This window comes from Stenella coeruleoalba, assembly GCF_951394435.1.
Source record: "Stenella coeruleoalba genome assembly, chromosome: 9".
Taxonomy (NCBI): Eukaryota; Metazoa; Chordata; class Mammalia; order Artiodactyla; family Delphinidae; genus Stenella; species Stenella coeruleoalba.
This window is the reverse complement of record NC_137155.1, coordinates 11678526-11692136: the sequence shown is the minus strand read 5'-3', so window position 1 is coordinate 11692136 and position 13611 is coordinate 11678526. Positions and strand designations below refer to the sequence as shown.

The following is a 13611-nucleotide window of genomic DNA, read 5'->3' as shown; positions in this document are numbered from 1 at the left end:
CAGCAGCCAAAGCTACAAGTACAATCGTCAAGGGATGGCTTGTCCCAGGCTTTGGACACTCTCACTCCCCGACATGGCCCTTTCTTTTTCTTTCTTTTTTCTTGTTTTGGTATAACCTCTCCTCCCAGAATTTCCATGGCTTCTTTTGTTGCCCACTCTCTGATTCAGTGGGAGCCAACACTTCTCTGAGTTGCCGAATTGTTCATCATTGCCATTACCTGTCCTTGACTTACTTTACAAATTATATGCAATTAATTAAAAAACTCATAAATCCCAAAGCCACTTCAAAAGCATGTACATTAGGTAGATTCAGTGGAAGAAAGCAACAAACACCACATGTGATTTTACCATTCTGAGCATCATGTAGATTACTTCCTCTTTTGTTTTCAACCTTATCGCAATATGGCTAAAATTCTCTCTCTTTTTTTTTTTCTGACTATATATCTCTTCATTCATCTGGTTAACTCCACCTGCTTATAGATATCATTTTTTAAAAAACTTCAGTCCCCCCCACCCATCACATACAACAATATACTCAAACTGGATTATAGACACAAATGTAAAACACAAAACCATAAAACTTCTAGAAGAAACAGCAGAAAATCTCTGTGACCTTGGGTTTCTTAGATACAGTGCCCCAAATCACTATTCATTAAAGAACAAACTGACAAATTAGACTTCATCAAAATTAAAATTTTTTGCTCTGCCAAAGGCATTGTTAAGCAAGTGAAAAGGCAAGCCACAGACTAGGAGAAAATATTTACAAATCATTTATCTGATAAAGGACTTATATCCAGAATATATTTTTTAAAAACTTTCAAAACTCACTGCTGAGAAAACAAATAATCCCCCTCCAAAAAAGTGAGCAAAAATTTTGATATTTCATCAAAGAAGATATGTGGATGCAAATAAACAAATAAAAAATGTTCAACATCATTAAACCCTGGGGAAATGCAAATGAAATCAAAATGACTATTATTTTAAAACTGCTTATACCAAAGTGTGACGTTATGGAGCACCTGGAACTTTCATATCCTGCAGGTGGGAATGTAAAATAGTACAACCACATTAGAAAACAGTTCAGCAATTTCTTAAAAAAAGTTAAACATATACCCACCACATGATCAAGCCATTCCACTCTTAGGTATTTACCCAAGAGAAATGAAGCACTTGTACCTGAATGCTTATAGAAGCTTTCTATGAAATAGAACAAACTTGGAAACCCAAATGTTAATTAACAAGTGAATAGATAAACAAAGGGTGGTCTGTCCATACAATGGAATACGACTGGGCACTACAAAGGAACCAACTACTGACACACAACAGCATGGATGAATCTCAGAATAATGACGCCCACTGAAAGATGCCATACCAAAGAAAATAAGTAGGCTATACCATATAATTCCAATTCTGTACAGTTCTAGAAAATGCAAACTAATCTATAGTGATGGAAACCAGATCAGTAGCCTGGGGGAAGAGGTGATGAGAAGGGGCAGGAAGAAGAGATTACTAAAGGAGCATGAGACATTTTGGGGGTGATTGGTGTGTTCATTTTCTTAATAGCAGTGGAGTTTTCATAGGTGTATACAAATGTCGAAACTTACCGAATTAATACTTTAAATGTGAGTAATTTATTACATGTCAATTATACCACCATAAAGTTGTTGAAAATAAAAGTAAAAATATTCTATCAGTTTAGGGGGCAAATACAATAAAAGGATGTGTGAAGAAATCTTATCCAAAAGCAGGTGGCTCTCCTGCCACTTAGTGAGCTGTGAATGACTCTCAAACAAGTAAGTGGCAATCAGAGAAGGTAGGAGACTTGTCCCTCAGACCTCCAGTGGAATCCTCTAACTCCAAATCCAGTGACCGGTTGTCACTCTAAAAAATTGTTTAGAAGTGGTGGATAAATTATAAAACTATAAAGTAGGCTCTTTTTCTCTCCCTGTTCTTTGTGTCTCACCCTTTGGCTTGAGCCCATCATCTTTTCTGGGGATTGCACTAACACTTTCTCTCTGCTGCAGTTTCTTTCATCACTTTTCCAGCCCTGGATTGGCTATCAGTACATCAGTCCATATCAAGTTAACAAGCAAAAAGGCACCCCATTGGCTCCCCAGTGCTTGCTGGCCTTCCTTATCTTTAAAAGCCCTTTAAACTTCATGTAGACACACAATCCTAAGGCAGGAGGGAAACGTTTTGGATTAAACAATCCAGCACAGTTTGTAAACACTTACTAGTCCCTGGTATTATGCATGAGGTACAGGTTACTTTGTCCTGTAAAAGGCACGCACAATACCCCCGAGATTAGAATAGCTTTCAAAGCTCATCCGTTTCTCAGGTTTTTTTTAAGCAAAAAGAGTTTCTTTAGATTAAGTTTGATTTTTACCCTGTTGACTCTGAAAAGTATATTTTCTTCTTTTCACGTAATTTTCACTCTCCTTATCATCTTCTCTGATGAGATATATTTTACAGTGAAAACCTCTTCTGTGATCATGAAAGGAAAATGATACCCTGAATGGTACCTGAGTATTAAGATTACTATCAGAAGGTGTGAAAACATTTTCTTTTTTCCTGCTGGGAGCAAAGCAGTCAGCAGCCTGTGTCGTTGCTTCTGTAGCGGATTAATAGGCGCCATAAGATTCAAGAGGGACAGAGAAACTTTGGAACCAGAGCGGAGATCAGGCTGTCCCTTGCACGCACCAGCAGTGCCACAGGCTCAAGATTAGAGCAAACCTACGAGGAGCGGCTTTGCCAGAAGAGCAACAGGAAGAACGTGCCTCCTCGGGACCGGTGACCCCATTTGGGGGTGTGACCCCATCCTGGTCGTGACCTGTGGGGTTCTGGAGAGCTAATGGGCCTGCAGTGAATCAGATCTCTGACCTTAGCCTCATTCACCAGCAAGATGCTTTCACCATTGAAGTGGGACCATCCATAGACTGATGAGATTGGCTACCATTCAGCCTTTCACGTCACAACAGCACATTAGGAACTAATTGTGTAGCGCTTCGGAGAGACTTCTGGCTGCAACTCTTTCTTTGGTTTGTGCTTGATGCAATCAGAAATGCATTCTTTTTACACAGGCAGCCTATGCAAATGGGTAGCAATCAAAAGGTGCAATGAAGATAGCCATTTTTTCTTTTTTCATTTTCTAAAGCATTGCAAGAGGTCTCCAGAGAATTTGCTTAGCCTGCTTCTGGCATTTAGCTGCAGTCCTGTGTGTGGCTCTAGACGGGTCTCAGATTTTCCTGTGTGCAGATTTCCAGAGAGCTATGGCTTTACACTGAGTCTTTCTTTTGAAACAGTAGGATTTGAGCTCTGTTCCAGGTCTACGGGAGTATTTATTATTAGTTCTCTTAATCATAATCACTATAAACATTAATGCATTTTAACAATCTGGCAGCCAGTATCTTAAATCCCCAGGAATCTTAGTTAAATCTCAAAGAAAACTTTGTAACAGTTGTTTAGGGGCATTAAGGGTAGCATTTACAAGCGGGGAAAGACCAGTTTTCCAATTTTCAAAAAGGCCTGACGGTTCAGGATCGAACCAACATTTGGGTTCCCTTGGCCTTTGGATTATTGCATCACATGAGCACACAAAGAAGATGTAATTGGGGCACGTATAATCCAAATACCTCCCGGCAGGAGTTTTGATGAAGGGACACAACCTGGGAAAGAAGCCCATGATTGCACCAGAGTCACCATGTTTGAGTTTGGGGCAAGACCTGCCAAGCTCACAGGCCATTTGAATTTCATGGATTCATCGTATTGGGCCTTCACTGACTTCTTTGCTATCGGAGGTCATTTTCTCTTAGTTCAATCAACTTCCTGTTGACAAAACGCCCCAAAGCCTTCTTGGACCTTAACAGCTCTTACAAAACGAATTATGATGATTTAAGTATGAATGATTCAGAAACATATGGATTAAATTTCCTTTCACATACATGTGGGTTCAAATAGTAAAGGAGAAAAATGCTTTGGAAACCTGTGTTTGGGGTTTTATCCCATCTCATATATTTGAATTGTAGTTTTAAATACCCTGGGAAGGAAGAGTAGACTTGAAACCAGCAGGTAGGGACAAGCAGACACCCTTCTCAGCTTCCATTACACATGGAGATGCTGCAATATGACCATTACCTATCACTTAGAGTTGACTGTTTTTCTCCATGAGACACAGACTTCTCAAGGACAAGGGCTCTTGTCTTTTTCTCTTTGACTTCCTAGAACACAATACAGTACTTGCTGCCTATTAGGAGAGAAAAAAAAAAAATCCTTGTGGTATGGAGGAATAGATCCGTGGATGAATTAATTAATCAGCTTGCACTCAGTGAGCTTGGCCTTTCCCTGCCTGAGCTTTGCTGCAGGTTGCTCCCACCTCAGTAAGCTGTAGGTGGTCAGAGGCACCAGCTCATCAGGGACCATCCCCCAGGGTTTCAGAACTTCCAACAAACCATAATTAGGATTGAATTCCCGATGGATGACTCTCACTATGTTTTTTGGTTGTCAATTGTCGGAGGCTATTTTTTCCCCCAAAACTTTGGGTTTGGTAAAACTCAGAACATGTTTTCCCAAGAACATCCCCCGCCCACAATCTAAACCCATGTATACTTTAGGGGTAATTTAATACATGTGCCCCTCAGTTCATTCGCACAGATCATCCCAGATCGTCAATGTGCTTTCCAGTACGAGCTCTTGAGAGATTTTTGTGTGAATATTTTTTGTCATGTAACTATAAAGTTTCATTTCCCCAGTGATATCTGAGGCAGGCTATGCTGATTGCCAACCCAGTAGTCCGCATTCTTCCTTCCTCATTGAATCTCAGTTCTATTCTGAAATTGGGCAGCCATCAGTTCCGGAGGTCTCCTTCCCAGGCTGGGCAGAGGTGGCAGTGGGGTGGGGAGTTGGTATTTATTAGGCTAAGCAATGATGTCAATTCCTTCCCTCTTACTAGTGACCAGTGTGTTTTGCTGGACAGTTTTCTAGCAACATTCTCTTCACTCTTAAACAGTGACCTGGTACAGGAACTGGGCTCTTCCTGCCTTTGGACACTAAGAGGACATGGTTTCTGGACCTGCTATAGCCATCATGAAACCAAGAGAGAAAGAATAAGGGACCTGCCTTGAAGCCAACCTGGAACGCTGACATTCTCAAGCTTCTGAATTTCCCAACTCTGGAACCAAATTTCCTCCAAGTGTCTTGCCCTGTGAAATAGCAACTCCCATATCTTTGATGCCATGATGAATTGAATATCCTATTGCGCACTGCCAAGTGCATTCCAAATGTATAAGTACAACTAAACTATGGTTTTAGAATTTCTGGATTGGTAGAAAAAACTTGAGAACCCACTTGACATGAAATCGTTCACTCAGTGGCAGAACTTGAGCTTTTACCTTTTACAGTTAACAGCCTTGTGAGATTCATTGGGAATTAAACATTAATCTTAAATAATTATAAACAGTAGAAAATTGTGTGTGCGTTAACCCTTTCCTCATCGGCATGTGTTCAACTGCCTTTTTAATTTTTTTTTTTAACAGAGAAAAATCGGAAAATGGTGTAACAAAGAAAACCAAAAGTACCAATTTCCTTGATCCTTCACCGCTACCCTTTCCTGAACTTGAATTTGGTTGCTATAATTCGTAAACAAGCAACTGGTGAAATAAGTTGAAGTGTCTAAAGTATGTTAAATTTCTTAAAATGATAAAAAATAATAAACATAGTTGAATCTCTCCTGTCTTCTACTCCCTTCCTTTATTTTTTTTTCCATGAGAAGGACAGTGTATTGTAGATATCCATATTTTTGCTCTTCCAATGTTCTTTTTTTAAAAAATACTTTATTAGAGTAGAGTTGATTTACAGTGTTGTGCTGTTAGTTTCAGGTGTACAGCAAAGCACATGAGTTATATATATGCATATGCACATTTCCAGATGTTCTGACTTTTCAAGATCTGCTTCTACTTGCTTGTTGACCCTCAGTTATGACCTGTTCACTTGAAATAGTGCCAAAGATTTGGGGAAAACAAAAATCAAAATTTATTTAGTTAAGTCTTTTCTCTGTTTCACTCATCAACTGCATAAAACACACATCCAATTTGATGGCTTTCTACAAAACACTAGGCACAGGGCATTACAGGATAGCCATCAATACAAAATAGGCAAATAGTTCTAGGGCGACTGGTTTTTGAATGTAAACTCCTAGGGGTGAGGATTTCAAAGGTAAAATCCTAGGTAGTTCTCTTGACTGTAAATAGTAGAAGGACAAATGGAGATAAATTCATCCAGTGGTTTTCAACGTGTGCTTCTCTGTGCTTTAGGCCTTAAGTGTTCTGGTCTTGGGGACTGGTAATTTTATTTGTGGTGCACAGTTTGCAAAAGGTAGGCCACTCGTGAATAAGAACCAACACAAGCCACCATATATAGTATAGACAACACATGTCAGAAGAAATGCAGTGTTGGGATTCCTTTTAAATCACGAAGCAAGCAGTCCTTGAAGAGCAGGATTTGATTAGGTGACAGAGAGGAGAAGGGAACATCGGGCAGGGTGGAACAGCAAGAAGAGAGCCACTTAGGCAAAAGCAGTCTGACGCGTAAGCATTGGCTCAATCCACTGACTGCATGAGTTGATGCTGGGAAATAGTAAAGACTGAAGGATCAGACTGAATGACTAGATTCTGAATCAGGCTAACCTTGAGGAGTGCTACTAAATGTCAGCCTTTGGGGGAACCAATCAAACCTTGCATTTTTTGAATTATCACAGTGCATGTGAATTATCTGGAGATCTTGTTAAAGGGCAGAGTACATTTCTAGTAAGCCCCCAGGTAAGGCCTAATGCTACTGGTCCAAGGACACACTGAACGACCAAAATGAGACCATTGTTGCAGAATCTGGTCAGGAGTTAGGAATGCTCTTAAATGAACAGTGACAGTGGGAAGGGAGAAAAAAGTTGAGAGGACCAGAGAATGAAAATCTCAGTACTAACCAAAAACATGATAGCAGTTTGTTTTCCTAAATTAGCAGTTTGTTACGTGTTCCTGGAGTGAATTTGTGTTGTATGTCATGTGGTGGAAGCCATATAGTCCTGGGGTTGAATCCTGTTACTGCCATTTCCAGTGTAGTGATTCTCATTCTTTTCATCTACTGATGCTAAATTATTCACCATTTTATCATTGTATGGCTTTTGGGATCATGGTATCGATTTATATGTCCACCAGGCACCCACCAAATAGTGCTGTTATTGTTCTAATTGTTGTGTTATTGTTATTTATTCATCCTATAAATCATATGAAAAGAATTTCTAAATGTCCCCAAGGAGAGTGGGTGTCTGCATTTCTATGGGGAATAAAGATACCTTTGTTTCCCATAGAAAGCAGATTAGCCTCTGCTGACCATCTTGGGGACAACATTAGGTGATGACATCAAACAGGATTTCCTTGTAATTGGAAGCATCTAATTACTACCATGTGTAGGTCTGATGAGGTGAAAACAAACCATTTGTATGTATCTGAACCACTTGTGAATGGTTGGGGGGTGTAATACCTAATCTCCATCAGTAACTACAGGGCATAAAACTTACAAGTGATGAAGTTTGAGTCAGTTGTGAAGGCCCCACTGCTGGCAAGAGACATCAGTGTGCTTTCACGGTCATTTTAATAAGTTATTTAATTCGATTCCTTCCTTCTTTGAAAACTGTATTCTTCTTCATACACCCCCTTAATCCCATGCCCACCTGCCTCGTCCATCACTCACTAACATACTCTGGTCCCCTTTATTACAGCAAAGAAATGGAATCACACAGCTGGACAGGACCGTAGAAATGATGATTGCAGTGACTTCATAAAAGAGAAGATAGAGACATTTAAAGTGCTCACCCAGCTCCCACAGAGGATTACCAGTGTCATCAAGTTTCCAAGGTAAGAAATCTAAGGAAGCCTATAAGAAAGGAAAGCACACCATCTTTTATGATTCCTCTTAGAAAACTGGTTTTCTGATGTAAATTTTTAGTCATACGCTCAAGGAAGTGGTATGGGGCAGTGGTCACGTTACCAAGTCCAAGCTTGCTCTGCTTGCCGCACAACAGGCCAATAAATCGGGAGATGAGGTGTTGAGCAAGAAATAGCAACTTTATTCAGAAAGCCAGGAGTCTGAGAAGGTGGCGGACTACTGTCCTAGAGTACCATCTTGTTGGGGTGTGGATGCTAGTTTCTTTTATAGAACAGAGAAGGGGAGGAGGTGAGGAAGTAAAGTAAAACGGCCATAAGTCCTGCAAAATATCTCCTGGTTTTGGCCAGCCTCAGGGAGGGGATGGCCATTCACAGGTGGGCCATTCTGCAGCCATTCACAGGTGGGCCGGGTCAGATCATCTCCCTGTGAGCTGAACAAAGGCGGTTTAGTTTAACATTCAAGCAGAGGGGACAGGATTCCCTGAGGCAGGCCATTATGGATGCGTATAGCTCTAGCCAGAACAAAAGCAATGGAAAGCAAAGGTCAAAGTAAAAGAAACAGATCCAACATGGAGTCAGATTTTGTTGTTCCCTTTTACAGTCAGGGATATGAACTCTGGCCGAGGCTACCTGATTCAAATCCAGCTCTACCTCCTGGTGGCCATATAACCCAAGATGAGTTACTTAATCCTTGGACCTCAGTTACCTCATCTCTAAAATGGGATTAATAATAATAGTCCCACTTCACAAGGTTGTTGCTCCAATTAAACTAGCTGGTAGATATAAAGTGCTTGGAGTAATACCTGGCCTGTCATGGTCTATCTTTCTGAATCTGTGCATTTCTTTGGTTTAAGCAAACTGAAGACACTTTTCCATTGTGGTCTGGCTATCATTGTAGTGATTCTTGTTCATTTGTTCCAATATGTGGTTGAAATAACAAAGATCACCTCATGATGGATGTCCATGGAGCATTCTTCCAATGACTAGAAAATCAAAATGCAACCATAATGTAAATAACGGGCAAACTTTTCACTGGGAAACATTTGGCAGAGGCCAGAACTTTAAAAGGCAAATATTATATTTAAGGAAATGGTTTGAAGTGAAAATGTTTTTAGATACTATCAACAAAACCAACTTGTATAATCCCACTTGCCTGCTTCATTATATTCCTATTGTTAGCCCTACATCAAAAGCTAGATCTGATCTAGATTTACAAAAAAAAAAAAAAGAAAGTGTTTCCCAAGTCTGCTTTCCATTATCCCCAGCAAAATCTGTTTCAATATTCAAAACTCATGAAAACAGTGAAAAAGGAAAATGTCAGCATAATTCACTCTAACTAAAAGTACTTGAGGAGTTTGTGGCAAATCCTTGCTGAGAAAATTGCATAGGCACCCCCGCTCCTCTCTTTTGCATTTTTAACCACCTGAAAAGTATCCTGCACTTAACTTTGGGACCGTCCTGGACTGGGTGCCTTTCCACAAAGGAGGGAGATTTCCAAAGCTGAGTTCACCAGCAACTCCCCTCTCACTCAAGACATCCGCCATGTTGTTCTAGGTGGGGAGGAAAAGCAAGACGTTGACTTGATAACTATGAAAGCTGGCGATCAAAAGGCTGCATGATTATTCACAAATACTTTCTTCTTCGTTTCTACCATCTGGCATTCAGTACAGTAGGATGAAAACTGTTTTTAGAACAAAAATTGAATAATTAGAAAAGAAAATGTCCTCCCCCACCCCAAGATCAGCAGAACATCCTCCAAAGGATTAAATCTAATTCTCATGCCAAGGGTACTCTGCTTCGCTTTGATTTCAGATCAGTTTCTGATACTAGTTCTTAAATCAGATTTTTAAATATTGTTCAATAAAGTCCAAAGGGTTTGTAAAAGTACAAGCAAAGACTCTTGTAATTATCTTGTTTCTTAACCCCCCAGAGAACAGCCGACTAGGGCAGGGGGCTCTGTCTTGCAAAGTTACCTCCTTTTTCATCCAAGCAAGACCTAGCACGTGGGAATCCAGCAATCTGGGGGGGAAAACGTGGAGGCAGAAAATTCTGCCATTTCTCTCAGAAGCCAAAGATCTAATACGTCTCAGGCAGAAAGGCTATTTTTAGATTTTACTTAATAACTGATTTTTTTCTGCCTTAAGGGTAAATTTCCCTGTCCCATTATTTACGGCTGCTGGAAAAGAGGCGCCCATTTATTTATTCACTGTCTCTGAGTGAAACAAACATGGTCCCCACCCCCTGATGTTTCTAACCTGTTAGGAAAACAGATAATAACCTCAAAATAGCTAAAAATATTTTAAAATTATAAGTGTGATAAAAGCTGCAAAAAGGAAGTACAGCATAATACAAGAATTTTAAGCAGTGTGATTTAATTTAGGAAATGTGGCAGAGGAGCACTGAAGAAAATGTTTACTCCTCCCCTCCCCCGCCTACATCATTACTTATAAAACTTCTTGTAATGAATCCACCTGCTTTTCATGCATGCCATAGAAATACTCGTAGATCTGGATTGCTGGTGCGTAGACCACAAAACAGGAAGTTTATTCAAGAAATATCATTCATTCAACAAACATTTTGAATATCTCCTATGTGCCAGGAATTATTCTAGGTGTTAGGATGAGACAATCACCCAAATAGATAAAACTCCTTACCCCGGTGGAGCTTACATTCAGAGAGGGGAGAGAGAAAATGAATAAGATAAAAAAAGTAAAATGTAAAGTGTGTTAGAAGATGAAACATACTAGGGAGAAGAACAAAGCAGGAGAGGAGAGAAGGACGTGAGTATGTGATGGGAGTGCACATGTGGCTACTTTAGGTGAGATGTCCAAGAAATGCCTCACGGGGTGGGTGGCATTTATTTTTTTTTTAATTTTAAATTTTTTAAATGTTTTTATCTTTATTTTTTAATTGAAGTATAGTTGGTTTCCAATGTCGTGCTAGCTTCAGGTGTACAGCAAAGGGATTCATTTATATGTATATTCAATTTTATACATATATATATATGCTTTTTCAGATTCTTTTCCATTATAGATTATTATAAGCTATTGAATATAGTTCCCCATGCTATACAGTAGGCCCTTGTTGGTTATCTGTGTTATATACAGTAGTCTGCATCTGTTAAATAAAAACCTGAAAACGAGAAGGCGGAGCCTTGTTTTTACCTGGGATTGGAGCACCAGGTGAGGCTGGAGATTTGGCCACGGGCATGGCAGAGAAAGCCCGCTGGGTCCTGTTCAGGTTTTTAGATCCACTGGGAAAGACATAATAATACTTTCATTTTCAAAATACTGCCCTGGCTATCGTGCAGGGAGCAAATAGGAGGGTGACACAAGGAAATTGAGAGAGATCAATAGAGAAAGCTCTAGAAAGATTATAGACCAGATAAGGTAGTAAATTGGGCTAGGTTGCAGTAGTAGAGATGAGCAGACGAGAATGAGTTTGAAATGATTTAGAGGGAGAATCCATCGGACAGGGTCGCTGTACCGATGTCGGTGATGATGGGAAAAACACAACGGCTTCCTGTGTTTGGTCCAGCCTCTTGCCAAGATGGCTCTGCTTGGCTGGCGTCTTGGTCCTCATGGTGTAGTACTTACAGCTGGCCGAGGTATATATTTTTATACTTTAGCTGAAAGTTATTGCAAGTGGTTTACAAGGCATATACTACACAGGGCGCCTGGGCTGGCTGTCACGGGAAGGTTTATAGGCACGCCTTTAGAAGGTGAAACGCAAAGAGAGTCTCCGGACGGGTGTGCAAGGCGGTCGCGTGTAGAATCTCCGGCTCACTGGATGAGGTTGGGAGGCACGAACGTATATGCGGAGGAGTCTGCCAGCGGTTTACTGGCATTAAGAAAACCTCAACTTTCCCCTGCTCCAGATGGAACTGTGCGTTCCGAGGTTTCTTCCTGCAGTTTCAAATATCTGCTAGTAAGGCTCACCATAACTAAAAGTAAGGTTTAAGCTGCTTGGTTTGGACAAAACCTTTGTACTCCTAGGAGCCCAAAGAACTGCTCTAGCCTGTATATCCTGGGATCGCATGGTGTCAGAGAGGCCATTTCTCTTGGGACAGTGGCAGTTTGAATAAAGCTGTAGCTCACATTGTTCAGCTCAGCTGGCATGATTCTTGCTTAGTTCCCAAGGAAAAAGGCATGCGCGATTCCGGGGTCCAAGGTTGAGGCGTGAATACACACGGTCCCTACGCTGAAAGGGGCCGTTAGAAGGATGGACTGGCAATGATCCCACTTAAGACTCTTTCTAACCCTGAAGTGGTTTTGTATCCAGATTATAATGCATGAGACTGTAGAATCAGAGAGGGGGTTCATAAAACTGGTCTAGTTAGATCTTCTCATTTTAAAGATGATAAAAACCAAGTGAGGTTAGGTCACTTTCTTATGGTTCCAACACTACCAGTGGTAGCAGCAGCAAAGTCAGTCTTACACATTATCCATTTTAACAGGGACTGAACTCATCGTACATGGAGATGAAAGAGTTCCTACAGCCAACATTCTTATAGAGAGAGTGTTCAAAGGAATAAAAGCTCCCAAAGTTAATAAACAAATGGAATGCAAGGAAAGGATGGTTTAAATATGGTTTCAACAGAGAACAAAGATTAGCATGAGTCAGAGAATTCTCCTCTGGCTATCCATGGTGGGAAATTTTTCACTTCTCTTGGGAAGCTTTGTGGCCACGTCAGAATACACAATACACCCTGTGATACACCTGAAGTTCTGTGTATGTGTAAGGTACTATTTGTGGTGGATAATCCAGTGTTTATCAAGGTTTCTTTTTCTGAGCACTTAATCCATAATCATTGGATATAGATCAGAACATTATTGATTCCTGGGACCCACTCAGGACCTACTGAATTAGAATCTTTAGGAGATGTTTCTGAGTGTTTGGAATTTCCACCAACTCCTTGGGTAATCCTCATCAGCGTAGAGCTTGAGAACCAGTGATGTAATCCACATATAATGTTTGATTCTTCTCCTTTTACTCATTCATGTTCAAAAATGGTGCATCAGGTTTCCTGAAGATGAAATGATTTGAATCCTTTGACTCATCTTGTCATCACCATATTTATTCCCGGACAGGGGCTATCACAGATTGAATCTTCTAGACAGGTGTTCGATTTCCAGTTCCTAGCCAGGCCATTGCCAGAGCTCATATCATAGTGCCATATTTGTTCTCTGACTTAGAGTTCTCTACCAACTTTGAAACTTTGACTCTTTCCCCATAGCGAGGCAAGTGCCAAGACCACTGCAGTATCTTTAAGTCTGTTGCCTCCTTTCCATTCTCACTGTCACTAATCTCATTCAAGCCCTCAATCTCCCCATCTAAACAATGAATATCTTGTCACTGGGGTACCTCGCTCCATCTCTTTTCCAGTGATGACACTTGTCAGGTTAGTCTTCCGAAAGGCCTACTCCAATCATGTTTTTCCCTTTCTCATAAGCTTTGGATAGCTCATTCCTACAAGAGTAGCCAACTGAATTAAGACTACAACCGCTGACCTGGCTTTCAGCCCTCTTTTTTTTTTTTTTTTGCGGTATGCGGGCCTCACTGCTGTGGCCTCTCCCGTTGCGGAGCACAGGCTCTGGACGCGCAGGCTCAGCGGCCATGGCTCACGGGCCCAGCCACTCCACGGCATGTGGGATCTTCCCGGACCGGGGCACAAACC

General features: G+C 40.8%; 1 long non-coding RNA gene across 4 annotated transcripts in view; it reads left to right on the top strand.

Annotated features, from left to right (window-relative positions):
- Positions 1-10260, top strand: part of LOC307192065 — a 238336-nt gene extending 228076 nt beyond the window's left edge. For all 4 annotated transcript variants that reach the window (XR_013829952.1, XR_013829953.1, XR_013829954.1 and 1 more), the window contains one exon: positions 7769-10260. This is a non-coding gene — a long non-coding RNA (uncharacterized lncRNA). The remainder of the gene's footprint in view (positions 1-7768) is intronic.
- Positions 10261-13611: the final 3351 nt, after the last annotated feature.